Source organism: Bombina bombina, chromosome 3 (assembly GCF_027579735.1).
Source record: "Bombina bombina isolate aBomBom1 chromosome 3, aBomBom1.pri, whole genome shotgun sequence".
NCBI classification, from domain to species: Eukaryota; Metazoa; Chordata; class Amphibia; order Anura; family Bombinatoridae; genus Bombina; species Bombina bombina.
The window spans coordinates 1,051,695,917-1,051,723,840 of NC_069501.1; the positions used below are offsets into that span (position 1 = coordinate 1,051,695,917).

Sequence of the window (27,924 nt, forward strand, 5' to 3'; positions counted from 1 at the left end):
TTCATTCTTCTGACAACTCTTACAACTTCCCAGTCTTCATTCTTATTCCAATTGAGTGATGGGAAGTTATTATTATGCAAGAATGACATTTCTAAGTGGTTATGCACTACTGACCGTGGAACTTGTGTTTAACCCCCGGAAATGGTTTAAACACATAGGTAAATTCACACTTGGGAAATGCAGAGAATTGCTGCACTCAAGTAGAACACAGCTACAGTCAATCAGCAGTGGCAATCACACAACTCTGCCAATCACCAGCTATGTTCTGCTGGGGGCTGAAAGGGTTTGAGGTCAGTATTGCACAGACTGGCAGTAGACCACAGACTGGCTATTGAGAAACCTTGAAATACACTGCAAAATACATATTCACAAGATTAACATGGGATCTTTATTGAGATGCATGCTGCTATTTGTGAATTATTTAGCAGGAATGTGATTGAAACCTCTGTAACTTCAGATTAGAGAAGCACACAGAATGCACTAAATACGGCCTCTCTGTAACTAGTCCATTTCTGATGTGCAGATCACATTTATATATTTTGGACTGCACACGTTAGTTTGTTATTTGCTAAAGAATTGCTGAACTGCAGTTTGTTTATATGGTGTTCCGATTATTTTATGCTGAACAAAGGTATGGCTAATGAAAATATTAAACTAAATAAAGGGTTCTGTATTATATACATATAGCTATATATCTTATAGGTATCAAATAAGAAGTGATGTCCTTATAGCTCTTTAGATAAAACAGCGTAACACTTGTTAGCTGCTCTATCAGATAAGAGACAGCAGTGAATACATTATTATACACTTGCCAAACTTAAAGGGACAGTATACACTCATTTTCATATAACTGCATGCAATAGACACTACTATAAAGAATAAGATGCACAGATATTGATATAAAAATTCAGTATAAAACTGTTTAAAAAAACTTACTTAGAAGCTCTCAGTTTAGCTCTGTTGAAAAGGTAGCTGGAAAGCCCACTGCAAGTGGGAAATAAGACACTCCCCCCCCCCCCATCCTTTACACAAACAGAAGCAAGCTGGAGAAGGTAGCTGACGGTATTCTCATAAAACTTTGGGGCTTGGTTAGGAGTCGGAAATTTAGAGTAAAGTTATTAAAAAAATAAGCAAAACTATACACTTAAAAAAACTTTATGGGCTATATAAATAGATCAGTTACAAAACATGTATGCAAAGAAAAGAATGGAGTGTATAATGTCCCTTTAAGAGGGTATTGAGCATCAGCAAAATACCCAGTAAATTTTCTTGTTTAGTGAATTCTCTGCAACAAAAACAAATGTCATTACTTACGAAACCTGCCAAAGAAATAGGAAACAGATGTATATTTAAGAAGGTATGGGCAGACAAGTTCTCAGACAGGGAACCTATGTGCCTGCAATAGCCACCAGAAACTCAGCATTTAATGGCCAAATTTAAGAGCTATCTTTTGCAATCTCGACTCCACCTCTCACACAACTAACCACACAAGAACAAGGGTTGTCAATAACCCATGAATGATCAGTTCAGGGAGATTTTAATCTTTCACCTCTGAGGTGGCAGAAAGGTTAGAAAGCAGCTTTATAAATGGGAGTCCCTTACAGGAACCTGCAGAAAAATCCCCAATTTAGTGCCCATAAAACCCAGTAGATACTTGCTTTTAAATTTTATTAAATGGTGGTTATGGAGGCAGACTATGTTAATTCGAGACCGGCTTCCTGTGGGAGGAGCAAGCACACCTGTGTGTGTACAGCTGGGTGGCATTCTCCCACAGCACGACGATTACCCCAGGAACCGTCGACTTGCCTGCTTCCTTGGCCTAGATCCTATTCCCTGGCCCGGAAATACTGAAGTCCCGCATGGTGGGACCTGGCAAGAGGAAGCCCACACTCAGGCTAATTGCCGACGAGCCGCGGCGCTACACATCCAGACGTCTCTCTTGATCTCCTTACACGCACAGGAGCATGGATACAGCCCCCGCCTGCAGATCGTAAGAGTAACGTGCAGCCGGCTGCCTTAAAGCAGGTAACGGGGTAAAAACCCGTAGAAGAATTTCTCCTGGCACAGACGGTGCAAAGTGCATCGCCCCCGAGGGCAGTGATATCCATACCGGGGTGTATAGCTCGGTGTGAAGGGCTGAGCTGCTTCTGCTGATACAAGGCCCGAGGGTGCACAGGGTGAAGAAATTTGCCGGTGTGTGCAAGTCCCCGTCGCACTCAGAGGGAGGAAGACCGCCGGAGTAAGTCCCTGAATATCAAGGGTGAAGGTAAGGCGGGAATATATGCATACAGAGCCGATGGAGGGCTCCTTATTCTGAACTCTTTCAAGCAGCGGGGTTGGGAAAAAACGGGAGGAAAAGGAGACTGTTGTTTTCTGAAATGCTCATTGGCTAACGTATCATATAAGGGCCATAATTTTTCTGTATATCTAAGTAGTGAGCTCTATGCTAAAGTTACTCCGGGGGATATAGAAGAAAGACCATATCTCTTCCTGATGGCAAAACCCCCAGAGTACCTTGCCATCTAGCCAGCTACATAAGGGACATAAAAAGTTACATATAGTGACATATTACATTCTGAGACACTGTTTCTTTTTTTCTTTGGCTGCTTTCTGTATATAAAATATTTTGGTTCCCTTGTCACTAGAAATCAGAAAAATAACTGTTTAAAGGATCAAAAGGGAAAACTGAAAAGGCTGGATATTCTAGATAAAACTATAAAGGATACAAACTGGGACAAACTGGGACTACATTGGATAAATAACGCTGTTTATAAAAAAGCCTTGATAATGTTATATGTAAAGGCTGGTGTGTCAGTACCATTTAATAACACGCAGAATAAATATAGTACTGTTTAAATGTGAAATTTTCTGTGTTCTTTAATAGCTGCAGAAAATAAGCCCACAATAGTAATAGTCAAAGCTTATATTATAGTGGGCCTAGTAGGTATAAGGTAAATGGAGAGGCCTTAATACATGTATAGGTCTTTATAAACAGCCATAGTAACGGCATAGGTAAAGTCTGGTAGGCTGGAATTCCTAAAAACTTGTACAAATAAGTATAATATCGCTGAAGCATGAATATTTTTAGTTTCTTTAATGGCTGAAGAAAATAATAACGCAAAGAAGTGATAGCCAAAGTGTACAACAGAATGTAAGAGTCTGCATAAATGTATATTGAGAGCTTCTAATACGAATACAGGCCTCCATAAAAAGCCTTAGTAATATTATACGTGTAGCAGAGATTTAAAAAGATGCACAAAAAGTATAATATGCAATACTGTTGAAGGATGAATTTTGTTGTGCTTCTAATGGTCTTAGAAAACAATCCTGCAAGAACTGATAATTAAAGTATATTATAGAGTATAAGAATTGGTATAATGCAAATTGGGAATTTTTACGTATAGAGTGTTTGATAAACAGAGGTCTGCACAGAAAAGTACCAGTAATGATGAATATAAAACTTGATACATTAGAGGACTAGAAGTTTTTCTCAATAGGTTTTGAAAGCTGAATTGTTATTGTGCTCTTTAATGGTTGTAGAAAAATAACTTTGAAAGAATTAACTGTGAAATTTTTATGACAGACTATAACAGTCTGTATATAAGAATGTACGTGTACAGACATATATTATATATATATATATATATATATATATATATATATATATATATATATATATATATATATATATATATATATATATATATATATATAATATATGAGTCTAGGTATTAGTATATAGACTGTGTACAGGATCTTATAAATAATCAGTGCTGTGTGTTGAATGATGTACAGAGGTCAATAGACTAAGTCTAAAGTAGACATAACCACTTTAAGTATAAAATGAGAAGGGGAAAAGGGAAATATATATATATATATATATATATATATTATATATATATATATACCTAGCTGTTCAGAACCGGTTACTAAGGTTTATGGGAACAGAGAGAAGTACATAGCTAAAATTACTTGTCACACTGTAGTAAATTGCGGCATAGCCACAAAGATTTCTTTCACTTCACTAGCACACCTTTTTTTTTTTTTGAGTCTCTTTTTTTCTTATTTTTCCCCTCCACCCTCATTGGGTATGTGAGGCCTCTAATGCACCTTTCTGACCTGGATAGGTCTTTCACTAATAGTCTTCTTTAATGGATACATTTTTGACACTCCCCTCAAATAAAGCACAAGCTATGCCACCTAAATCTAAAGACAGAAAAGGACCTAGGACTAGTGATATAAATCCAAGCTCCCAGGAGGAAATTTCCCCTATTTCTGGAGAACATAAACAATTATTAAAACAAATGTCTGAGCTATTTACACCGCAATTCGAAGGTATTAAATCTGAATTAGCTAGCCTTATGACAGAAGTTAGACATTTTGAAAATCGACTTGATGAAGCGGAGTGTAGAATTTCTAGCGTAGAGGACCACGTAAATAACCAAGAGGTAAAGATGAATACGCATGATAGGCAAATTGCTACTTTACAGGCTAGGATTGAGGACCTAGAGGATAGGTCCAGATGGAACAATGTCAAAGTAATTGGCCTCCCTGAAACTATAGAGTACAAGGATCTCCTATTTTTTGCATCTGTCCTGCTTCCGCAGTGTGTGGGTCTATTAAACCAACCTCCTAGCTATCCCAATAGAAAGGGCACACAGAATAGGACCAATTAAAGAAAATAATAAATAAATATTCAGGATTTCTCAGCAGAAACTGCAGCCAAGAGGAGAATAATGGCACCATTTTGCACTAAACCTATTAATGCTAAATACAATGCGAGGCTAGTTTACCCAGCTAAAATTATAATTAACATAAATGGTGTAACACAAATAATTACCAAAGCTGATGCTGCACAAACCCTATGTAAAGAACTTAAACTAAGTGAATAGGAATAGAAGGGTCCCTTTTTTCTTTGTTCTCTTAATAGGATACTGATAGAATTAGAGATGATGACTGTATAAATAAGGATGTATGTTGTGTGTGGATGGTGAGTTCGTGCGTATGTGTGGTTCCCCCCCCCCGTCCCCCGTCTGGTCCCTCCTCCCTCCTCCATCCTCAGTTCTTTTCCCTCTTATAAAATAAGATGAATAGAATTAATGTTCTATCCTGATGTAGGGGGGATAACATCCCCTATTAAAAGGAAGTCTATACTGAACTATTTAAATCTCTCAACGCACAAATTGCCTTACTTGCAAGAGACGCATCTAAAACCTGAAGAGGCTTTAAAACTAAAATCTAAATGGGTGGGCAATGGTGGTATATTCACCCTATTGTGGGGAGAAAAAGGAGGAGTTGCGATTCTGTTCAATAAGAGCTTGCTATGTGATATCTTATCGCAAACTATAGATCCGCATGGAGATACCTTAATGATAGAAATAGTAATTCAAGGAGTAAAGTTGGTTCTATGTACGTATACGGTCCTAATAAACACCGATAAAGGATTTTGGCATAGTTTAAAGGCTAAATTGCTATACTATAATAATCAGAGAATTATCATAGGTGGAGATTTTAACATAGCCCCCAGGTCCTCTGGCTGGATAGGTTTAAGTGTTTAAACAAATGTGAGCAAGGAAGAAATAGGATGCTTTCAAATTTTATGACGGATTTAAAATTAACTGATATTTGGCGTACGCAATTTCCAGATGTCAAAGCTTACACGTGCGAATCCAAGTCATTTAACACATTGTCTCGTATAGATTTTTTCTTGGTCTCGGAATACGCAATAAATCAAGTTATGACTGCAGATATAAAAGATAATGTTATATCAGATCACGCGGTGATCTCACTCCAGATTAAGATTGGCTTAGATTGTGGCTCTAACTTTACTAGGCTTTCCTTCCCTTCTTACTTAATAAATAACTTACACTTCACTAACTGGATGGTCGAGAAGTGGAACGAATATAAGTCTAACAATAGTACAAAACCGGAGATCTTTTGGGAAGCCTTTAAGGCATTCATTAGAGGTGAGATAAGAGCATATTTATGTAAATGGAAAAAAAATAAGGCTAGAGAATTACAGCTAACTAACCAGGTTAGAAATACGTATGAAGCATATATTAACAATCCAGTTAAAACAGCCTCGGATAAATATATAGAGAAAAAAAAAGGAAAGGGACTTATTTCTTAAGCAAAAGACCATACAAGAGGACTTAAAAATGAGTGCGAAATACTGCGGAAATTATGGAAAATCGGCTAGATATCTTTCAACTTTGATTAAAAATAGACAGAGTAGTAAAATAATTAATAAACTCAGATTTGAGGGTAGGGCTATTATCAATACAAAATAAATAAAGGAAGCCTTTTATAACTATTATAAGAGGATTTATAAGAGGGAAGAAATAAATGTGCAGAATAAACAGGACTTCTGGGATAATTTTAGAATCCCTAAAATTGCGGAACAAGATCTAGAAGTATTAAATCAGCCAATTACAGTGGCAGAAGTAATAGCGCAGATTAAATCAGCAAAAACTAACAAAGTTCCTGGACCAGACCAACTTCCTGCTGAACTATATAAAATTCTGAAAGATTATATCCCAAATACGTTAGCGAGTCTTTTTAACTCATACTATATAGAGAATAAAATTCCCTCAAAGTATTTCTCTGCTTCTACCATTACCCTGATATATAAAAAAAATAAAGATCCAGAAAATATGTCAGCATATAGACCAATATCTTTACTAAATGGCGACTATAAAATCTTTATGTCCATTATAGCAAATAGATTAAAAATTTATATGGGGAAGCTAATTCATACAGACCAAGTTGGGTTTATGCCAGGCAGAAATGTATCTAAAATTATACGTAGGGTCCTAACAGTCCTGGAGTATTTCCGGTATGAAAATAAGAGTAAAGAAACTTTGAACAGATCAAACTTGGCATTGTTGGCGATTGATGCTGAAAAAGCTTTTGATCTCATTAACTGGGATCACTTATTCACTTCACTCTTGCATTTTGGTTTTAAGGGGAATTTCTTAAATTTAATATATGCAGTTTATCAAAATCAGACTTCTAATTTACTAATTAATTCTGAACTTACTCACGATATTATTCTAGAAAAAGGTACTCATTAGGGGTGTCCTCTTTAACCTCTTTTGTTTAATCTAGCTCTAGAACCGTTCGCGATTAAATTGCGGCAAGAATTATCTGGGATAATGGTTGGATCAGTTAAAACAGTCCTTACTCTATATGCAGATGACCTACTCTTATTTTTGAATGATTCAGACCATTCAATACAGCATTTTCTAGCCCTAGCAATACAGTTCGGATCCTTTTCCGGCTATAAAATTAATCTTGAAAAGTCAGAGATTTTCTGGATTACTCAAAAAAACCCCATTAAACTCTGACTGTCCATTCAAGTCAGTAGAGTCAGTAGAATTTCTACACATAATCTTAGCTTACATACGTACACAGGAGGACTAGCGCTTCCAAATCTTAGATACTATAATTTAACTACACTTAGTAAATATATACTAGATTGGATTACAGAAACAGAATACTCAACAAACTTACACCTAGAGTCAGGTATTGTAACGCCATATTGTTTGAAAGCTCTTATGCACCTATCCAAGACAGAATTACCTAAACGTATTGCTCGGATGGGGATATTTACAAATCCGATTTTGGCATGGCATAAATTGTGTGATGAACTGGATACTTGCTGGAAGTCTTCCAAATATTTACCAATACGTGGAAACCCAAAATTCCCTAGTGGGATTTTCTCCAGAACCTTTAAGGAATGGTCAAATAAAGGCCTACAAAATGTGATTCAAATTAGGAACGAGTCACTCAATATTGTTAAATCTTTTACGGACTTACAGAATGAGTATACAATTCATAAACACAGTTTCTTTGCCTATCTACAATTGAGACATTTCTATGGGGAATTATGGGAGGATAATATGTCAGATTGGAAGCTAGGAGATATTAATATATATATATATATATATATATATATATATATATATATATATATATATATATAGACAAGGCAACGTATCGATCTCTTTTATGTATAATATGCTACTTAACAAAGCCGATCAGATACGTCTAAATGAGTTATTGATAAAATGGAAAATAAACTTTCCTTCCATTACTAATATGGAGATTGAGGAGAGTTTCAGATTGGTACAAAAAGCAACTACTATAACCTCTTGGAGAGAATCTCATTGCAAGCTCTTAAATATGGTTTATGTAACACCTGCGCAACTTAAAAAGTGGTATCAAGCCAACCATAATATCTGTTTGAAATGTAGTAACCCGAATGCTGATCTTAGGCATTGCTTCTGGAATTGTCCTAAAGTCAAACAATTTTGGTATAAGGTTAATTTTTGGTTATCTTTAAGTAAGTATCACAAGATATAATTTTTTTGTGTAACTATCATAAAAATAAACAATATAAGACAATTAATACTTTGATCTTGGCAGGACGTAATTTTATTTTGTTGAATTGGAGGTCTAATAGTTTGCCTTCTTTCCAAATTTTTAAATCTATGATAGCTAAGATAATTATATCTTAACAATATTATAGTGATATCTATCTTGATGGCAAAATGGAGAAATATCTCCAAAAATGGCTTGTACTAATGAGAATTTTTCCCATTATTACAACAACAGTTTATAACTATCATTAGAAAAACAAATCTTTTTGATACTTTGATACAAACGGGTAAAATACCTAGTGAATGGGCTTAGGTTTATTTTATTATTTTGGCATGATGGCAATGATAAAGGCGTGTACATTGTATTTAATTGAGAGAGTGAGAATGGTTGCATATATAATAAAAGAGCTGGAGAGGGAGCCGGTGGGACGGTCCCCGTTTTTTTTCCTCTCTCTCTCCTCTTGTTATTTTTTTCATACTGGATACTAGACTGTGTGTCTCTTGCCTGAGTGTTTAGATTTTGTGAGAAAAAACCCCCCAAAAAACTTACCAACAATATAAAAATTTAAATTGAAGTTGAGTAGAGGTTAATTTACTTTGATCATCAGATTGGTGATAACATTATTTTGGGTCTAATCTTCATATGACTGGAAATGTATCAAGTGTTAATCTATGTATCTTATATTAATTACCTTGCATGGTGAAACGAATATGTGACTTTAACATAATTTTTCTTTTGCTGTTAACCTTTTATTGTGATTATGTTGTTGGTCTATAAATAAAGACTATAAAATAAATTAAAAAAAATGGTGGTTATACTTAAAGGAACACTGAACCCAATTTTTTTCTTTCATGATTCAGATAGAGCATGTAAATTTAAGCAACTTTCTAATTTACTCCTATTATCAATTTTTCTTTGTTCTCTTGCTTTCTTTATTTGAAAAAGACATCTAAGCTATTTTTTTTGGTTCAGGACCATGGAAATCACTTTTTTATTGGTGGGTGAATTTATCCACCAATCAGCAAGAACAACGTAGTGTGTTCACTAAAAATGGGCCGGCATCTAAACTTACATTCTTGCATTTCAAATAAAGATACCAAGAGAATGAAGAAAATTTGATAATAGGAGTAAATTAGAAAGTTGCATGCTCTTGAGGCCCTGATGCTCTAGATTCTGGCTAGACAGGTGTTTCCGGAGGAGGAGCTTAGCACAGGTGGCTGAGTACGCTCCAGTCCTACAGCTCTTGGTGGTGATTCATGCACCTGGCCCTGACGACTTGGGATTGCTGTTTGGACTAGCAAGATTTAACGCACCGGTGCACAGAACAGTGGAACTCCATCCCACTGCAACGAGCTCTTTTAATCCTGAAGAAGACCTTCATCCCATTCGCAAACAAATACCTAAACTAAGAAAGGTATATACCTATAAAGACTTTACCTGACAACCCTCCTCTCCCCTCCTCTGCGACTTTCTGAGAGAAGAACCAAAGAAACGAAGGTGTGTAAAGGTGCGCTGCACCAAACTGAGAAAGCTTGTCACCTCTCTTCCTACCTTCTGCTGTTTCTTTATCCTCTCCCCCGGAACCCAGTAAAGATCTCACTCACCCTCCTTGCTGCTGTAAGGAGCAACACTACCCATTCGGTTTGAAGCGGAACTCCGTTTGCCTGCTCTTGTTTTCCCGGTGACACGGAGTGGGGCTGCGTGACTGGTTCCTCCTCCCCCACCGGTGCTGCGTGGGAGGAGGCGCGCTCAGCAAGGAGCTGAATTCTGAGTCGGATCGGGCTAACGGGCCCCGGTATTGCAGCCGGAAGTCTTGAGTGGTTAGCCAACGGCCCCTGTCCTTCTCCCCCACCGGTGCTGCGAGGGAGGAGGCAGGCCTGTTGAAGGCTGCGACACAGGTCTACAGAGCACCTGGAAATCGTCATATCCAAGGGGGTGAGTGATATAAAGAGGCGCTTCTGGGGGGTCTAACTCAGGTCTTACTCTTACTTAAATGAAATGCCAAATTGAACTTGGTGGCGGATCTATGAAAGGAGGGGAGGAGAAGAAAGAATAAATCTTAGCTGGTAATAAAAAGCGTTAAACTGTTGCAATTTATTGGGACTGATAAATAACACCTTGCGGATGATAAATTGGGACAGAGCACCATACTTTGGCTCCTAACTACATGTGCTATTTGAATCAGAACTGCTTGTTTCCTTTGCTACTTTTTCTCTCACTTTGTAAAAGACTCTAAGAAATTGAAAAGACTTTTGTTGGTGTCTACATTGCTTAAACTAACACAGAGAAGCTTTTCTTTTTTTTCTTTTTACTAATAGCTGATGTTGTGCCTTCCTTAATACTTTTGAATGATTTACATGGTTGCTGCTGTCTGCTCATAAAAGCTCACCTAAAAAACGGCTGCATTTTTAGGAGTATGAAATCTCAAAGTTGAGAACTGGCACATGAATACTTTGTATACACTCTGTGGAGAACAGGGGGATCAGAGGAAAATATTATACTCCCATCTAATTGCATGAGTCATGAATCTCCTTTTGAAAAAGTTATCTGCCATGCTTTTTTCCTTTGGGTGTGCTAAAAATACTAAAGAACCAGCTGGACATCACCTCTGTTCTACTTGAAAAATGAATATATGCTTGTTCTCTCAGTATAGCAACGTTGTGCCCTGAAATAAGAATATACAGGCCCTAAGTGAACTGGCACATAGAACACAGGATTGTTAACCCCTTAGTAACTAAGGAAAAATTCCTTTCTCCCTCTTTGCTATCTGTTTTTTCCCAATCAGTTAATCTTGTGTATTCATATTGGCAAATTAGTTAACTTGTTGTTGTTTTACATGTAAGATATTGCCTTGACTGCACAGACATACAGGTGTTAGAGCTGGGTTTGCACTCTGCCAAAATGTGTCCTAAAATTATTCTCAAGAATTAGGCAATATTATGCTCTGCTTGTTACTGGTATCACTAATTATTCTCTTGTTTTCTGACACGTGTAAAAAAGCCAAGAAAAGGACTATATCTATAGTCTATTGGCAAAGATTCTTGCTTGGCTCCTTTTTTTCTTTCTGTCATTCAGTTTAGTGAGAAGGACTGAAGCATCTAAAAAACGATTTCTTTCTTTAAAAGGTAAAAAAAAAATTTTTCTCTGTATCAACTTCTCATACAGGCTTACGCCTAGAGTTATTTTAATTAACTCTTAAGTACACAAAATATCTTATCTTTAGGCCCTTTGCATTGGTTAACTGAATATTGACAAGCAAAGCTTGTAGACTGGCTGCTAGGATCAGAGCAGAAAGATCAGTGCCTTAATTTGATAAGAGCAAAGCTTATAATAGATTTATTGTAGGCTTGCCTATCCAACATTAGGCAGAATCTCAGTAATACATATACATACATCTTGATACAAGCCTGGCTGACTGACCCCCTTACTTCCCTACTCAAGAGAATAGAATTTAAGTCATAATATAGAAATTGAGAATTAAGCTCTTCTCTTTACATCCCTGCTCCATAGCTTGTGTCTAACAGACCAAATTATAGCATAAAGTTCTCTGGGTTTCATCCTAGTCCAATACTCTAATTTAAACTAAGGGTTGCTCTGAATTTTCTCTTCCCTTTAACGCCATTGCTGTTTCATCGGGGTGAGTGAGCCCTATTCACCTAGCTTAGGCCTTCTTTTTCCCTTCTTTCCCCTTTTTTTTTTTTTTTTTTTCACCCACTAGTGAACAATTGTCACACCCCCTGCCTCCCTGCACTATCCCTGCACTTTCCCTCCCTCCCTCCCTCCCTCCCTCACTTTTCCTTCCCTATTACCAATATTTTTGGATAGTCACTGGGCGGATTCTCCCCTTTGCTTAAGTCATTTTTATCCCTTTCTCACTACTGCACATGGATAAATTTCTTCACACTCACTCTAGGACTCCCTCACCAATGATGCCAGTAAGGCAAAGAGATAGAAGAGCAAAAAAACGCTACAGACACCCTCCCCGATGCTTAGGTAACCTCTGTTACTTTACCTTCCGTAACTGACACTGTAAATATGCAAGTTTTGGTCACAAAAATTTCACAGGCCTTGGCACCCAACTTCGACACACTTAAAACCGAGATTAAACAAGATCTCACACTATTGTCGCAAGAGGTTAGACAATTTGCCAACAGAATTAATGAAGTTGAACAGAGGGTGTCAGACCTTGAAGATCTCACCACAATGCATACAGCTAACATAGAAACAGCTAACTCAGCTATAACTACTATGCAGGCCAAATTAGAAGACCTCGAGAATCGTTCTCGCAGGAATAATATACGAATAATAGGAGTGCCTGAGGATGGGACCCATGAGAACTTAAACATTTTTGTCTCAGAGACATTACCTCAACTTCTTAAAATGCCACCCAATCACTCTCAAATTACAGTAGAAAGAGCACATAGGCTAGGCAAGCCCTGGACAGATAACAAAGGGAATCACAGGCCTAGGCCTGTGATTGCAAAGCTTTTAAACTTCCAAGATAAAGTTACATTGTTACAATTTTTTCGTAAAAATCAGCCTATCCTGCTAGGGGAATTTAAAATTCTCCTTTTCCAGGACTTTTCAGTGGAGACAACATCCAAGAGAAGAGCACTAGCCCCAATTTGTTCAAAACTAATCCAGCAAGGACACCAAGCTACTATCATTTATCCAGCAAAACTGAAAATTACAGATGGTAAAAATACTAGGGTCTTTAACTCTTTACCAGAGGTAGAGCAATTCCTAAAAGATTCTAACATTTTAGTTGGATAATTGACAGGCCAAAACAGGCCACTAATATCTTTCTTTTCTTGTTTTTTTACTTTTTTTTTTATCATGTGTTTTGGATTATGGTACATGTAGGCCTAGGCGCTTTGAATGGGCGGGTCTTCTTTGTCTGTTTTCTTTCTCTTCCCCCTTTTTTTTTTCCCCTCCCCCCCTCTTTCACTCCCCTCTCCCACTTTTTATGGACAGCGGGCCCCTCTCTGGCTAGATCGCTAACCTTAAAAATAGTTTCCTGGAACGTGGGGGGGATCTCCACCCCCATTAAAAGAAAATCCATCCTTACACACCTGAGGAAACTCGGCACCAACATAGCATTCATACAAGAGACTCACCTGACCGCAGAAGTCTTTAAAACTTAGATCCACATGGGTGAAATAATTTTTTTTTTCCCCAGGCGTGGGGAGGAAGAGAGGGGTGGCCACCTTGATAGGGAAAAAAAGCAATTTAGAGGTCATCCACAGTGAAGTAGACTCCGAGGGCAGATTTGTGCTGATAAAAATAAAAATATCTAAAGAGATTTTTACCTTGTGTAACATTTACGCTCCCAACAGGTTGGACCCAGCCTTTTGGTCCATGATACAGGCCAAGATCCTTTCGATACAGGAGGGTCACCTGGTTCTTGGGGGAGATTTTAATATGTCTCCCCCACTGCCCACTGGACAGACTTAGACAGTCAACAAAATTGCCCAACAAAAAGGGACAACTTAGAAGCAAAATTAATTAAATCAATTATGCAGAATCTCGCAATTAAGGACGTGTGGAGACTCCAGAACCGGACGTCAGGGATTTTACCTGCCTATCTAGGGCCCATAAAACCCTGTCTAGAATTGATCTATTTCTTATAAACAATAACCTATCTAGGTCAGAAGTAAAGGCAGGTATTCTTCCCATTTTTTTGTCAGACCATGGCCCAATCTATCTGGAGTTTCAGTCGAATCATTTTAAAAATAGATCAATACGCTTTATTTTCCCCTCATTTCTTGCCTCCGACTTGAAATTTAAAAACTGGCTGAAACTTAAGTTTGCCGAGTATGTCCAACATAATCAATCATATATAGACTCTCCTCTGGTTTTCTGGGAGGCCGCAAAGGCAGTGCTCAGAGGCGAAATAATAGCTTATAGTGCCCTGAGACTCAGGAAAATAAGGTTAAGAGAAAAAGAAATCACCAACTCAGTAATTAATTCTTACAACTCTTTTCTTTTGGAAAAATCACCTAGTAATTGGGCAAAATATATCAGAGCTAAGAATGCTAGAGACACTTTTGCGGTTTATCAGGAAACCCAGAGAGACTTAAAACTTCAAGCCAGACTTTATAGATTTGGGAACAAATCCGGCAAACTTCTGGCCAATTTGGTCAAAAAGGAGAAAAACTCATCCTTTATAGAGATCGTCCAACAGGACGGTGCTTCCCTTAAGAAACCTGAAGAGATAGCAGAAGCATTTGTTAAATATTATCAGGACTTGTACTCTCATAGGACCTCGAATCTCCCTCAAGCGATGCAATTCTGGAGTGAAATTTCTTACCCTAAAATCCCAGCTGATATGATTGATACGCTTAATGCCCCAATACTGGAAACGGAAATCGTAAAGGTCATCACAGACCTCTCCCTGAATAAAACACCAGGCCCAGATTGTTTACCGAATGAGTTTTATAAAATAATGACAAGTGAGATTGCCCCCTATCTTAACAATCTATACAACAGCATTTATGCCAAGGGAGAATCAGTAGCTACCTCTTTTTCTGCCTCCAACACTATCTTAATTTTGAAGGGTGGGAAGGATCCTTCTCTTAAGGAATCCTATAGACCGATTGCCCTCTTAAATGTAGATTACAAAATTCTATGCTCCATAATTGCTAGGCGGCTACAATTATCCTTGGCTCATATAATCCACCCAGACCAAGCTGGTTTTCTATATAAAAGAAACTCTTCGTCAAAAATCAGAGAAGCTTTGATTATAACCGAATATTTCAGGACTGCTGGGACGTTGGGGAGCCGGCGGGAGGAGGGCGCCCCTGATTTAGCCATTGTCTCAATAGATGCAGAAAAAGCATTCGATTCAATTCATTTTGACCATCTTTTTACCTCTCTAACTAACTTTGGCTTCAAGGGACAGTTCCTGAGATTCATCACTAATTTATACAAAGAACCATACACAAGACTCATTGTGAACAACATTGTTTCCTCACAGATAACTCTTGGAAGGGGAACTCGACAGGGGTGCCCTCTCTCCCTCCTGCTCTTTGACGTCTCAATTAAACCTTTGGCAATCATGGTCAGACATCATTTACCTGGAATTAAAATAGATAACCAGACCATAAAAAATCGCTCTTTATGCAGACGATGTATTATTATACCTCTCTGATATTCAAACTAGTATACCAAAATTTCTGGACATAGCTGCCCGGTTTGGATCTTTTTCAGGCTACAAGATCAATGAAGCAAAATCAGAGCTGCTACGGCTTAGGAAAAATAATAACTCTCCTTCCAATATTCCCTTTAGTTCGGTGAAAGACTCTCTTAAATACCTAGGAATCTTCATTCCCTATACACCAGGGGACCTATATGACCTTAACATCACTCCAATTTTAACAACTATAAGGGAGAAATTGAAAAGTTGGCAGTCCCTACCAATATCTATCTCTGGTCGGATAGCCCTATTTAAAATGGTCTTACTGCCAAAGCTCCTATATATACTTCAGAATACCCCTTTAATTCTTATGGAAAAGGATGTTTGATTGCTCAACAGCATATTGAGTAAATTCATATGGCAGGGAAAAAAACCAAGGATATCCTTAAATAAATTATCCCTTCCGAAAGAGAGGGGCGGTCTTGCACTTACTAATATCCGTTTCTACAATTATGCCTTCCTGGTGCGAGTAGTCGCTGATTGGATTTTCCACAGTGACTACGTAACAAACAACCTACTAGAGGAAACTATATGTCACCCTTATCTTCCCTTAGCATTAATTCACTGTCCATCCAAAGAATTACCAAGACAAATTAAACTACTCAAAACATTCTCCAATCCACTGAAGGCCTGGTGGAAAGTGGGAGAACTTCTGTCTCTAAACTGTAAAGTTTCGCAACATTTACCGCTACTGGGCAACCCGAAATTTCCTGCCGGCCTGACCTCTACACTATTTAAAAGCTGGCATAATCAGGGCCTGAACAGGTTGCCACACTTTATCGATACAGAGAGAAAATGTGTTAAATCCTTTGAGGAATTAAAAATAGAATATAAAATTAACAACAAGGATTTTTATGCATATCTGCAAAGCAGACATTTCCTTACAGAGCTTATGAAAGATACAGGCTGGTCTTGGTCCCTGGGCAACTGGAAAATTAGTTAATACTATTTAAAATGGACATAGATCTATTTCCCCATGTTACCAACTGATTAATGCCAGTAAAGGCGAATTGGAGCTAGAGAAAATTACTTTACTATGGAGCCAGATGATACCTCACTCCTGTATCGACACTGAACTTGTCCAATTATCAATTCAGAAAGTGGCTCAAGCCACTTTGTCAGCGACTTGGCGGGAGATGCATGTTAGACTCATACATAATTCATATTTTACCCCCAAAAAGGGTAGCAAAATTTGTAATCTTGGCTTTAAAAAGTGTCCAAAATGTCTGTTTCCGGCAGCTGGTTTAATGCATATGATCTGGGAATGTCCTAAAATTAGGCATCTTTGGTGGAAGCTAGAGTTCTGGCTCAGTAAAACCCTCAAAATTTCTTTTGAGGGACTTACACAGCTACAAATTATATTTGGTCTGATACATCATTCAAACGAAAAAGTGATTCTTCTGTCCATATTGGCAACTAGATACATCATTCTTAAGAAATGGAAGTTGAGAGCAACACTATCTATTCCAGAGATTAAAAATTGTCTAAAAAAACAATGTTTATTGGAACAAAGAGATACCAATTTAGACAACGACTCAGACATCAGACAATTTTTTGGCAAATGGTCAGTATTTATCAGGTCACTGCCGGACATAGAGATAACTGACCTAATTTTTCCGTTTAGAAATTCTGAATTGATACTCTTGGGTGTCTGGTAACAAATAAGTAGGTGAGAACTGATTCATTATGTTGCCTTGGGTGTATTTCATGAGACCCCACCAATCAGGGCTCTGAGGTGTGCGGAGGGAGTGAATGGGAGGGGGTCTTTTTGTTCCCTCCTTCCCTCCCTTTTTTCTTCTTTTTTCTTTTTTTTTCCGTTTTGGTTTCTTTTTTCTTCTTTCTTTTCTCTTCTCTCTTTTTTTCCTTCCTTCTCCCAGTTGGGGCTGGGGGCTCCTTATAGAGAAAAAAATTCAGCTGAATGTAATCTCACATTGATTGATCGACTATGAATTGTTTTTACTAAATTAACTGTTTTATGATTTTTTTTTTATAGAAACAAATAAATTGGAAAGGTAAATTTAGTACTGTAAAAAAGACACTTAGGTCCATACATGATGAATATTGAACTTGGCATAGCTAGGGCTCAATCCATGTTAATATTAATAGTGTAGTATCAATTGTTAATTCAGTTAAGATTAATATAGGTTATATCATTAAGATAGTCAAGTCCTGACTTAATTTTCTGTTGATGTTAATATGGGCCTTGCATGGCGCAAACAAAAATGTTGGAATTTATTTCGCTGAATAATAAAAAATTAAACAATTAAAATTGCATGCTCTTTCTGAATCACAAAAGAAAACATTTGGGTTCAGTGTCCCTTTAATCTCACTCTTACTGCCACAAAGTAAACATGTGCGCACACAAGAGTAACATCAAAGGGAAAAGACAAAACTTCTTAAACCCGTGGTCATTGTCACAGATACCAGACCCCCAAGGCTATAACCCCCACCCCTTTACTACCTCACCCATGTTTCTCAGCAGTTTTGGGCTCCTCAGAGCAACAGCGGTCTCTGGAAGCTTTTGGTTGCTTGTTTTGTCACCAGTACTTTGTCAGAGAAGAGCTGGCCTCTGACCGGAAAAAACCTCCTAGGCTGGCCGGGCTCCTGGAACTCCCGGTCGGCCGCCTCACAACGGACACCAGCCTAATCCCTCTCAGACCGGCCGTGCTCCTGGAACTCCCGGTTGGCCACAGAACAGCAGGACACCAGCTACCTTTAACCCTGGTCGCTCCAGCGGCCCTTTGCCCCAGAGCTCCGCTCTTTTGGGGATTGCTAGCTCCTAGGGAGGACAAGAGGTGGGGGGATTACCGGAGGGGAGCTCCTTTGGGAACCGGGGTTTTTGGACACCCCTACTCCCATAACTTCAACGGGCTGTATCTCCGTGCCCAGTAACAAATCACGCTGTTTTTTGGACTGTAGCATCTGGGGACCGAGAGCTTTCAAATGACTCCTGGGATCACCTCGAAACCATCACATCTGGGTTCTGGGATTCTGTGGGACTATGGCTGCTATGGAGGCGCCGGTCTGTCTGGAGGGGCGGGAATGGCGGGGAAATTGTGGGACTGTCCATTGTCTTATCAAGATGAGCTTTGTGTTCAAAAGGAGTGTATGTTTTACAAAAAAAGCAGTTCCTGTTTCAACTGAATGATAGTATGTCTAGTTATTTGGGTGGGCTCCAGCTAAAATCACTTTCCTGGGCTACATAGCAGCCTGTTCCAGGCAGAGGAAGGACCCTCTGGGTCTAGTCTGAATATTCTGAGTCTGCCACAGGGTGGGACCCTAAATACTGGTGCTGACGGGCATCAGGGGTGGCTACAGGCTGTGGTCACTTGCCAGCTACATAGCTGCAGTCAGCAGGGAGGAAGCAGGACCCATTTGGCAGGAGCTACCCAGTCGGGGTATCTGTCACATTGGCTGGCAGTGGTGGGATCTGCTTCTTTTTACACGATTCCTGCTGACAGAGGAGGAGAAGGGCCACAGTAGCCGGTAACTATGGAAGTTGAATTTCTAAGGAGAGTACAGGAGGCACTTGCCCAGCTGAACAGTCCTATTTACCTAGAGGACGTGCTGGAACAGAGGGACCTGATCCGCTGGGACCTCTGGTGGGAGGCTCTTTAACAGGAGCGAGACAATGGAAAGGTCCTCCCCACGAATGACTCAAGGTTCCGTGTTCGGCGGACCGTGAGAGTGCCTTTCCTGGGAAACCAGCCAAAGAAGGAATGGCTATATGTTCTACATAGACTGGTCCAGCAAGAGATGTGGGTGAAGGACGGCTATCGGGCCCTCCAATGGCTCGATATGCAAGCGCAGCCATGGCTGGAGGATTGCTCACCCACAGAGGGCTTTGGCGGCCCTGGATTGCTATTTACAAAAAGGACAGAGGACAGACAGTTTGGGAGTGAGATGGACCAGGTTCTGGAGGATATCTCTGGGCTCCAAGAGGAACTGCTGGATCTCTTGGAGGAACCCTGGCTACTAGACGATCTGGATTTTATAAGTGACCAGGAAGAGGCACTGGTCGAGGAATACAAGAGGCTGCTAGATTTCATTAAGCAGTGTGCCAAGGCTATACAGATCTCGGGTGCAGCCCTCTGGGATTTATGGAGCTCAACAGTGGAGGAGTGGCAACAAAGAAAAAGGGAACCAGGGCTGCTGGATCCCGATCAGCAGTCTAGCTCTGAGCTTATGGTCTTGGACCAGGGGGCCAACCTAGCAGAAGCGCTGGCAACAGGGCAGAGAGCCGCCGGCCTCTGCAACAGCTCCAGGAAACCAGGTAGAGGAGGTAGGCGTCCTCCCTCCCTTACACAGAACCCATTCCCGGGAGAGGAGACAATCAGTCTCTCTCCCCATCCGCAGAGCCAGGAGACAATTGGTCTCTCTTCCCAGCAGCAGAGCCATCCCCTGGGAGCGGAGGTAGTCGTTCTCCATCCCCGTAAGCAGAACCCCTTCCTTGGAGAGGAGACAGTCGGTCTCTCTCCCCAGCGGCAGAGCCAGGAGCCAGGAGAGGAGACAGTTGGTCTCTCTCCCCAGCGGCAGAGCCATCCCCTGGGAGCGGAGGTAGTCGTCCTCCCTCCCCGTAAGCAGAACAATAAAATTGTAACGAATCACGCTGCTTTTTGGACTGTGGCATCTGGGGACCGAAAGCTTTCAAATGACACCCTGGAAGTGCTGCTGCTCCCCCGAGATCACCCCAAAACCATCACATCTGGGTCCTGGGAATCTGTGGGACTATGGCTGCTATGGAGGCGCCAGTCTCTCTGGAGGGGCAGGAATGGCGGGAATATTGTGGGATTGTCCATTGTCTTATAAAGGTGAGCTTTTTGTATAAAAGGAGTGTATGTTTTACAATAAAATCAGTTCCTGTTTCACCTGAATGCTAGTATGTCTAGTTATTTGGGTGGGCTCCAGCTAAAATCACTTTCCTGGGCTACATAGCAGCCTGTTCCAGGCAGAGGAAGGACCCTCTGGCAGAGCTACCTAGTCTGGGTAGCCGGAGTCTGCCACAGGGTGGGACCCTAAATACTGGTGCTGATGGGCATCAGGGGTGGCTCCAGGCTGTGGTCACTTGCCAACTACATAGCTGCAGTTGGCAGGGAGGAAGCAGGATCCGTTTGGCGGAGCTACCCAGTCGGGGTAGCCGGGGTATCCATCACAGTCATATTACTAATATGAATAATAAGTGGGAATGGCAAAAAGTAAAGCATTGTTTGTTCCAGAACTGTACCTCTCTACCAAAAACAAATATATACGCATTCTGATGAGATTATCATCTTTCAAATGAAGGATCACAAGACCCTATAGACATCAAGTGGTCAACGGGACAATGTCAGTTACTGTTGCAATAAGATGCTTTACATAATGCAATGAAATCTGGTGGTGTGTTCTTAGGCTGTAGTCCACGTGCACACTGGGCTGACGTTGGGTGGATTACAGCATGTTGCAAGCTGGTGATGTATGTTGCTAGTCAGCACTAGCATGGTGGCTTGGTGAAGATTGCATCTTTATGCCCTCCATGACTTGGCATGACCTATTCATTCACAATCTGAGCCCTACCAAGTGAAGGTGCCTCTAGACAGCTGCTTACAAATCAATTGAGAAGCCTGGCACAGACATTAAATGGATATAAAAGTCTGTTTTATTGTTGTAATAAAAAAAAAAAACACTAAGAAGTGGGTTATCCTTAATAGAAATCATTGCACTATGTATCTTCATAATTTTAAAATAATTGTATTGTTTATATATTCTTAACTTTAATTGTACAATGTCCATTACTTCCTGTCACTGGGTTCTCTAAAGCAGTGTTTTTCAACCAGTGTGCCGTGGCACACTAGTGTGCCGTGAGAGATCCTCAGGTGTGCCACGGCAGACTGACAACAGTGTGAAATATTTTTTAAACTTTGCTTGTTTTTTTTACTCCCAGTGCAGGGGTAGTTTGTAGGAGGCATGGCATAACAGCACAATACATACAGTATGTGTGTGTTTGTGTGTATATATATATATGATGCATTAGGCTACAATGTGTGATATTTTTTAAATTTTGGGATGGTGGTGTGCCACAGGATTTTTTAATGCAAAAAAATGTGCCACGGCAAAAAAAGGTTAAAAATCACTGCTCTAAAGGAAGGCTTATCTAGCTTAAATCATAAATCTTCTAGAGTAACTTGAGCTGGTATACTAGTATGATAATGCTAGAGAGAGAGTAGGTCTGTTTTACTAATGCTCAGAAGAGGCAAAATGCAACTTAAATTTAAAAGATGTCTCCCCTCTTTTGTCCCTGAAAGCAGTCGCTACAATGAGAAATTCTAAGTTCTCATTTTGCAAAAAAAACAAGTAATTTATTTGCTGTTTTTTTTTTTAATTTTTTTTTACACAATCTGTTTCTTTTAATGTTTACTTTGATATAACATATTTGTTTTTTACTAAAGGGGCACCATTTTTAACCCTTTTAAGTTAAAGGGACACTGTATAGAAAATTATATCAATACTAGCAGTTACATTTGTCAAAATACATATATTTTTGCCTGAAAAAAATTAATAAATAAAATAAATAAAAAAGGGACATAAAACCCAAAGCTAGTAAAATATGCATTGATTTGCAGGTCTGGGACATGCCCCTTGAAAAGCCCTTTGAGTCTTATTAATTTGATTTCCTTTACTGTGGCCAGTTAGTGAAATGAGCTGCTGCATATATCTACCAATCACTGTACAGCATGTAGGTATGTTCAGGTTCTTAATTTCACAGGATGCAGTTCAGCCTCTCTGTGGGAATGGAAACACTACCAATTTCAGAGTAAAATTACAGGAAAAGCAGGCAAAATTAATTTTAAAGTACAGTGCAAATTATTTTGTATTTGTTATATTAATGCATTATTAAACACGTTATGAAGAATTATATTTTATTTTATTATCCCTTTATTTATTGCACACCCATTTTTAATACAATACAAATGTTAATTAAATCAAAATATAACATTCATTGAGCTTAACCCATTATGTTATTGCTAGACGGTTATCTACAATTTATGATATAATATATTAGTTGTGCTAGGCATTTTTTCCTGACAGCTAATATCCTATTAATAATCAAGCACTATCCCACTATTCTTCAAGGCCCTGATTCTCTAAATCGGGTTTCTTCAAACTTTTTTCCTTATACCCAGTGCAATGATACCACATACCTTTCTGAAGTAATATTCAAGATATCTGCAATTTTGGCAGTGACTAAAATGTATGCATTCTTTATTCCTGATTGTAGTCAAACTTGAAAGTGTTCTAAAAGCTAATGACACACCCACACAATCTCATACAAAACACACATACACAGCACACACTCTTATAAAACACACACACACACACTCTCATACAACACACACACACACACACTCTCATACAACACACACACACACACACTCTCATACAAGACACACCACACACTCTCATACAAGACACACCACACACTCTCATACAAGACACACCACACACTCTCATACAACACACACCACACACTCTCATACAACCAGTTGTGACCCAGTACACATGGTGTTGGAATCTGGTATTGGTTCCCGACCTGTGATTTGGAGAACCCTGCTCTAAATGGTGCTGTTTCCTCAAAAGTTTATTTGTTTCGTTTGTTGAATTTGCTGTTTGAAATCTATGTGTTATTTGCAAGTGATAGAGAGTACAGTTTTGCAACAAAAGTACGTATTTATTTTCTTGGATTGTATCAGTTAATGTTTTGGTTAATAATATACATTGTATTAATATTATTTACATATACATAGAGTTATTTTCATTATATTCACAAAATGTTTGCACACACATTATTGGAAATTTCATAAAAAATCCAGAATAAATAACATGATTCAAATACTCTGGTGCAATACATTCAAAGGTTGAAAAAGTGGGTGTATCTGTTTTTATAATAAGGAAGAATCACAAGTATATTCATATTCTCAATAAGTTATAATACCAAATTTGTACATATTCACACAAATTTGACTCGCCACTCATTCCTTAGATAAGGCTTTCTATTAAAATAAACTAGTAGATAATACATTTAAAGTCAAAATACTATTTCCATTAAAACATTTTCAGATTACAAATACTCTCATTAAATTGTAAAACAGAAATATGCAGGCTAGCTGTGTGCTGACTTCCGCCATCAAATGAGATTATGTCTGTATTCTCCAAGCTTCTCAAACCAACGGAAGGCACTTTGTATATTGCATTTACAATGAGTGAGATCTACATGTGACAGATATGTTAAAGTCATGCCACACAAAGAAAACTTGATAAGTCGGCTTTTTGTACCTGATCAAAAATATCCTGCCATAGAAACTGGAGGTTTCAACATAAAAAAAAAAAAAAAAAAAGGGAATGCCTGAACTGATGTAAACATGCTTATTAGAAGTTAATTTCCCTAAATCAAAAGCTAATCTTTTTTATGATAAGGATAAAATAGGAATCAATTTTATTACTAACAGATAACAATGAGTAAAGATCACTAATACCACAGCCATAATTTTAAGTAGTATGATATCACTCTGACCTGTTTCTGAAAGGGAGGGCTCTTGATTTTCAATTGATATCTTGATTAAAGTGAAGGTCAGTTTAGATGAATCGGTGCCCGGGTTTTAATAATCCTATTAAAAACAAGGGCACTTTAATTCTTCAAAATTGACATTTCACTTGTTTTCTTTAAAAATGTATCTTTTAATCCTGACAGCTGCTCCAGGGATTCTGCCGGCCGTCGGAAGCCTCTTCATACGTCAGAAATGACAAATCCAGCTACCTCCAATCACGGCTTTCCCCCCGGGGGAATCATGGCCTGAGGCAACGCGGTGATTGGAGGAAGCCGGATTAGTCATTTTGGACTGGGCTTGCGACAGGCGGAGGAAGCGATGCAGCAGCTGACAGGATTAAAAGGTACGTTTTTGAAGAAAACGAGTGAAATGTCAATTTTGATAAATTAAAGTGCCCTTGTTTTTAATAGGATTATTAAAAACTGGGCACCAATTCATCTAAATTGACCTTCACTTTAAGATGTTATTAATAGAAATTCTTGTAAAATATAAAGTGATTGCAGTTTTGTCTAGATGACCTTGGCATTTTAAGTTTGTGAAGTTAATGTTGAAGAGACTGTAATCACCTTGCGATTGTATTATAAAATGTTTAGTTATGCATAATGAAACAGCTTTGCAGTATACTCTCATCATTAAACAGACACTTTTCATAAAATTTAGCTCTGAAAAAGGTGGATATTCAAATTCCTTGTAATGCATCTTGCAGTCTTCTCGAGGCTAACCCTGCTACATATCTGCATCTAATTGCTTTAGCATATAACAGCTGTAAAACAATACACTCTATTCTACCATAATGTTTGTGGGTAGCCTTGGGGTCTGCAGACTAAAGCCTGGATTCTGTAATATGTTTAAAAAGATAACTCCATTAAGGAAATAACACCTGTAACTGTGTTTATTTGCATAGCATTCAAGGGGTTAAAGGACCAGTCAACACAGTAGATTTGCATAATCAACAAATGCAAGATAACAAGACAATGCAATATCACTTAGTTTGAACTCCAAATGAATAGTAGATTTTTATTCTGACAATTTTAAAAGTTGTCTATTTCCACCCCCTGTACCATGTGACCGCCATCAGCCAATCACAAATGCATTCATGTACCATGTGACAGACAATCACAAATGCAAATATGCTTATTCTGTGAATTCTTGGACATACTCAGTAGGAGCTGGTGACTCAAAAAGTTTAAATATAAAAAGACTGTGCAATTTGTTTTAATGGAAGTAAATTGGAAAGTTGTTTAAAATTGCTGCTCTATCTGAATAATGAAAGTTTAATTTTGACTTGAGTGTCCCTTTAAAGTAAGGTAAATAAATAACAGCTCACAAATCACATTATAATATGGTGCACTTGTCTTTACTATTTACACAAACAGTCCCAGGACAGTGATATAAATAAACTTTTACTTATCAGCACTTTACTTGCACCATGTAAAACCAAATGAACCATTAGCAATGTTACATAATTCTTACCACTTACATAATGGCAGCAGGTTAATCCTTTATCTGACCTGACTTCCTTCCAGCTACAATTCCCTGATGGGCTTTGCCCTCTAACAATATAAAGTAACTAATATACATACATTAATAGCAGTGATTTTGTAACCAAACGATGCACATTGTATGGGTATATATGCAAAACACACATATATACATATACATTGTATACTTTGAACAGGAATTATACATACAGTGTAATAGTTTTTGTTTCTAAAGAGTAGAACTTTTCAATTATCTTACAATATAAAGCTAAGGCGCATCAATGCAAGTGTGAGGGCTGATGGTCAGACTATCGCATTATTCTGTAAAATCACGTGACACGTGAGTTTAACATTTTTATTCCTATATATACATAAAAAAAAAAAAAAACATGTTTTATATGTACTTTATACTATGTCCGGTTAGTCAATTGTGCCAATGTTACAATGTGTACCTTTATGGAAAAGCTATGCACATCATACACTTATAGTATATTTGTAAATATAAAATAAATACAAAGTAGTGACAAGTGACAAAGGACGTGTGAGAGTCCTGCTGTGTAAAGCTCCCGGCTAAACATTAGCAAGTACCATGATTACAGCTTTATGTACAAGGGGAGATCATCTTGTACTGCAAGGGATTAAATCAATCCTATTGTGATGACTCGTGCCTATAGGTAGATTACCAGTTCAACTGTCTAATTGTGTGTAATCCTTGGGTTCAACAAACATTCTAAAGACTTGAAAGGAAGGATCTTTACAAATGGAGATCTAATTGTTCCTGATTAGCAGGACATCTCTAGAGAGGATTACAAACTAGCAGGAGGCTCACAAACTTTCTCTTGTTATTAGTGAGAGAATCCAAAGAAACCAATTATTTACTCAACTACTTAGTACAGATTGTTATGCTTTTTAATACCAAGCAAATAAAGGATGCACACACTGCAATATATCCCATTATTGAAGAAGGATCCTAAAACCATTGTGTTATTCCCTAATTGCAATATATTATATTGTGTCACTGTTGCATTATATTATAAAGAGTTGTATGAATAGTGCAATTAGGTTATCTGTTGTTAATTTAGTCCTTCAATTCCACGTGCATTTTATTTGACCAAAATATTAAAAAAAGAATAACAAGTCCCGTGATTATGGTTTTACATTGCATAAATGACTTTATAAATGTTATTATATAACAATCTTGAAATGTAATATAAAACCACAGAGATTTAAAACAAACAATCATTATTTACCTGTTTTGGGTGGATTCCTCCTGACTTTCATCCAGTTAAACGATTTAATGGCAATAAGTTCATTTACAGAAGATTTTCTCTGTATATTTGGACGGATCAGGCCGTGCACAGCTTCCTCTTTACCTGCCTGGAAACGCTGCGCTCCAGTTAGATAGGTGGGACTAGGACAAGTATGCGCGTTCCCACGGTAAAAAGGTAAAGCTGGAGTCTGACGAAGTCTGCAAGTTTAGCAGTGCCCGAGGCTGTCGTTGGGAGCGCTGTGCGCGGTTTGGCTGGGAGAGCAGACAGAGAGAAGTGCTGATAAAGTTCTTGTCTCCTCACCGCGACAGCCCTGATGGCTGATCTGTCCTGCAGAGCGTGAGGTGAGTGCAGACTGCCCAGGGCACACACAGGTTGCTGGGAAGTAGCCATAGAGTGTTGCAGGGTGTTCTGTCAGCTACTACAGGCTGCCCATTCTAACCTGTTTATTACGCCACATTGGGACATTGCTAATCAGCAGTAGCGCTCAGATGAAAACATAGCTGCTCGTGGCAGAGGGTCATGTGAACAGCTCCCAGCCAATGGCCAAGAGATTCTTGTGAGACGATAATGACAGTCATTTGTAACTTGGTGTCCCTGATATAAAACTAGTGGGTGCCAACACTTTCCGCTTCTTACCATTTATTATGCTGGAGACTATTTCCTGCGAATACAACAGTAAAAAATCAGCACTCAGTTTTAGGATTCATTTAAAGTGAATTTTGGACACGTGTAAAAAAACCCCGGTGTTATGCTGCTTTTTCGTTATAATCTATACTATGATTGGGTTTGTAACGTCTGTCGCCGTCGCCAAGTGCGCATGCATCCACAAAGGAATGTTGGCAGAGGCAGCCAAAAGAATTCTCCTGGATGCAGCAAAGGCAAACTGAGCATAAAAAAAAACAAAAACTAACCGCCCGCAATAAGTATAACAAAAAAAACCCTAACCGCCCGCAATAAGTATTCCAAAAAAAACCTAACCGCCCGCAATAAGTATTCCAAAAAAAAACCTAACC

At 38.7% G+C, this 27,924-nt stretch overlaps 1 long non-coding RNA gene across 1 annotated transcript in view; it reads right to left on the bottom strand.

Moving 5' to 3' along the window:
- Positions 1-27,139, bottom strand: part of LOC128654384 (uncharacterized) — a 64,358-nt gene extending 37,219 nt beyond the window's left edge. The window contains exon 1 of the long non-coding RNA XR_008401447.1: positions 26,891-27,139. This is a non-coding gene — a long non-coding RNA (uncharacterized LOC128654384). The remainder of the gene's footprint in view (positions 1-26,890) is intronic.
- Positions 27,140-27,924: the final 785 nt, after the last annotated feature.